Source organism: Mustela nigripes, unplaced genomic scaffold (genome assembly GCF_022355385.1).
Source record: "Mustela nigripes isolate SB6536 unplaced genomic scaffold, MUSNIG.SB6536 HiC_scaffold_3725, whole genome shotgun sequence".
Lineage (NCBI taxonomy): Eukaryota > Metazoa > Chordata > Mammalia > Carnivora > Mustelidae > Mustela > Mustela nigripes.
This window is the reverse complement of record NW_026743131.1, coordinates 1-3,602: the sequence shown is the minus strand read 5'-3', so window position 1 is coordinate 3,602 and position 3,602 is coordinate 1. Positions and strand designations below refer to the sequence as shown.

At 50.2% G+C, this 3,602-nt stretch overlaps 1 long non-coding RNA gene across 1 annotated transcript; it reads right to left on the bottom strand.

The window, feature by feature from the left end:
• Positions 1–3,596, bottom strand: LOC132009050 (uncharacterized). The gene is made up of 4 exons (XR_009401775.1): positions 3,467–3,596; positions 1,624–1,653; positions 769–813; positions 1–24 (listed from the first exon to the last, which is right to left on the bottom strand). It is a non-coding gene; the product is annotated as an uncharacterized LOC132009050 (long non-coding RNA).
• Between the last annotated feature and the right edge of the window lie 6 nt (positions 3,597–3,602).

Below are 3,602 nucleotides of genomic sequence, written 5' to 3'. Positions count from 1 at the left end.
TCAGGGCCAAGCCTGAATCAGTCCCTGAGGGATCCAGAACAGAAATCCCCCTCATGTCTCTCTCAAGCTCATAAGCTTAGAACATTTGTTAGACCCAAGGCTTGATCCAGAACTAATCCCCTGGGCACAAAGGTCAATCGTCAGCACAGGGAAGAGCAGAGACGTCCCAGTCAGCTCAAGGTTGAGGATGCTCCACTGAAAGAAGCAACCCAGGACATGGATGGAAGTGAGGGGGTAGACAAGCCTAATGCGCCCTGGGCACACCCAGCATGGAGCTCTCCAGCCACTGGGGCATGACGGGACCCGTGCCTCAGAGGACAACATCTAGTCTCCCGTATCATTCAGACTTGGTTCTGCCAACATCCAGGAAGGGTTGCCCCTTGGGAAGAGAGGCACCATCCCAGAACATGGCCCTCCTCTTCTCAGGGCTCAACCCCATGGCCTGGGAGCCACAAGACCAGCATAGTTCCAGCAGTCCTAGAGAGGCCTCCAGGGCTTCCACGGAGCCCCTGGGGGAGGACCTTTGCTGAACATGAGCCCAGGATCCCCATGGAATCAGTGGGCCACCCTGTAAAATGAGACCAGGGATCTGATCTTCAGAGACTTCTCTCTCTATCCCCCAGCGACACACACGCACACACACGCACACACACACACAGAAGAACGAGGTTATGGAAGGACACACCATGAGATGCCTCCTGTCACTTCCAAACCCAAGCTTTATCTAGAAGCTGAAAATGATCCTGGGAGGGTCGATGAAATACTTACCGAAATCTGTGGTTGAAGCTGCAGTGGTGGTGAACCAGGTGGTGTCTGTATAGGGCAAGAACCGTAAAGACCAGAGTTAGACAGCACGGAAAGCATTTTGGGAAAACCATTTGTGGCAGGCATTGTGAACGTTTTCCATCTGCACCCTGCCACACTCCCCTCTTCTAGTTTCCTGCTCTACTAGCTTTTCCGGGACAAAGGCGCTGGGGAAGCCAACCAGGTGCCTCCACATCTCTAAGCCTGGCTTGCTCTTTTGTCCTGTAGAAAACGTTTGCCATGCCTCTCGCTTAACTCATGTAGATCTGAGGGCTTTGGCATAGCAAAAGCTTGGCGGAAAGAGTCAGGGGTGTTGAGGGTCCCTGTGGAGCCAAATAGCTCTCTCAGTACATAGAACATCTCCACCATCTGGGACACTCCCATCCCTTGCAACTGCTGTCCCTGCCTCTTTGGAAGCACATCTATTTCAAAGGAATCGGGGGCTGTCCCTGACCCAGGGACAAGAGTCAGCCTGCCTTGGTGGCTCTTTGGTAGGAAGGCGCCAGCCTCAGCATCCGTTCTCTCACTCAACTTAACCCCTGATTACATGGGAGCTGAGATTCATGGTGCATGGGTCCAGTTCTCTGAAACCACAGACAGCCATCTCTTGGGACAGTTTCCACATACTGGATGGAACTTCATGAACTCATGGGAAGGTGACACTCTTGGGAATCCCCCATCCAGTTAAGAATTGCCAGGATCTCAGTTACAGTGGGGAACATTAAAAGTCCACAGGTTCTACGAACAGCCGTGGTTTTACCAGTGTGATAGAAGGGTGGGTGGCAGAGAAAAGCCTGAGTGGGGTGGCTGATGACTCACCTGGCTGGATTGTGGACTGAGGCCAAGCAGCTGAGAGAAAGAAACAAGAGTCAATCACACAGCACACAGCTGCCCCAGCCTGACCAAATGTTGAAGCAACTCAGCATATACCACCTAGGATCATGTTTCTCATGCCCTCAGGTGGACAGAGTCAGGGCCTGCCTTGAATCCCTCAATCCTCTGGGAGCCCCACACTCTGTCCTGCTGATATTGCCTGCTTTGGTGGGCCAGAGGGTTGGTGTTCCAGGAGGTCGAACGCCCCTGCCTGTCCTAGACGGGCCATCAAAGGCATTGTGTTCCCTTTGCATAGAAACATCAAGAATGAATTGGGGCAGTTAGTCTAGAAGTACCCCAGTTCCACCTGACCAGGTACACTGCTCTCAAGGTACATAAGGTTTAGGGTTTCTCTAAAGGGTCAATCCAAGCCTCATATTCCTATGTGTTTCTTTAGCATTCCATGTACAATGATGAGGGAACAGAAGCCTGGCAAAGGACAAATCAAAAGCTGACACTCTGCAACATTTCCCCACCCCCACTCCTGGGTGGGACATATGTGACATTCTTTAGGAATCTCCCAACTATCTTAATGTTAATAGCTTGCTAAAAAGGGGGGAAAGACCTTGACAATGACAAGGCCTCTGGTATCCAATATCTTGTAGGTCTTCTTTAGTTATGAAAGTTCTATTGAAACCTCCCATTTCCTTACCTCCCCAACCCCATCCTACATATCGGCCACCCCTCACAACCCGGTGGCAGCAGCTCTTTTTGCCTACAGGACCTGTCCCCAGGCTACAATAAACCACCATTTTTTACCAAAGATATCTCAAGAATTTGTTCTTGGTCATCGGCTCTGGTTCTCCAGCCAGCCTAGCCTCACTTATATTCTCAAACTTCATCAGTAGTGAGCTGCCATACCTTCCCCAGAACCCTACTGCTCCTCACAGCCTCCCGAAATTCAGTGTTGACTGCAATCCTGTTCTCTGAGTAGGCTTCATGGAGGACCCAAAAGAATACAAGCATGAAGGAGGAAGGTGGTTTATGTTCCAACGATACTCCCAGAAGTTGTGCCTTGGCAATTGATGAGGGAATAAAAGGCTGACTGAGGACAAAGCAAAAGCTGACACCCTCCAACTTTCCCCCACCCCCATTCCTGGGTGGGACATATGTGACATTCTTAGGAATCTCCTACCCATCTGAATGTTAAGACCTCGCTAGAGGGCAATATGACCTTGGCAATGGCAAGGCCTCTGGTATCCTGTATCTTGTAGGTCGTCTTTAGCATATGAAAGTCTATTGAAACCTCCTTTTCCTTACCTCCTCTCTACTCCAAGGTACATAACCTATTAACCCTCACAACCCTGGGACAGCAGCACTTTCTGCCCATGGGTCCTGTCCCCATGCTTTAATAAACCACCATTTTGCACCAAAGATGTCTCAAGAATTCTTTCTTTGTCATCAGCTCCAGACCTCAGCCCACCGAACCTCACCTTTATTCTAGAACTTCATCATTATCAGGCCCTGGGAAGAGGGGTGTGGGCAGAGCAGATGATCCTACCAAGAAGGAAGAGAAAATTTTTTCTGCTGACTGGATAGTGGATGGCCCTTTCTCCCAGAATGCTATGTTGTTGCCAAATGATAATGGTCCTTCCCTGTTGGCCAAAAAGGGAAGGACAGCAGAACCTATACTTCCCTTTCCATTGTACTCAGTAGCCTGATGCCTCCAGGAAAACTTGGGAAACAAGGATCCCTCAGAGAGGATTGGATGTGGGTCTTATTGTGGGTAGTGTATTTCTTCCCAACCAAGACCATCTCAGAGAGAGATATGGGTCTATTTTATCCCCACCTGAGCAGATGACACCAGCATCTTCTCCATGGCCACAGTTGTGTGAGTTCCAGCCATTGTGAGGGCAGCTCCACAGGTAGGACTCATGCCCAGAGCAGCGCACATTGTCTAGGACAATTGGCCCTGAGCCTTGACC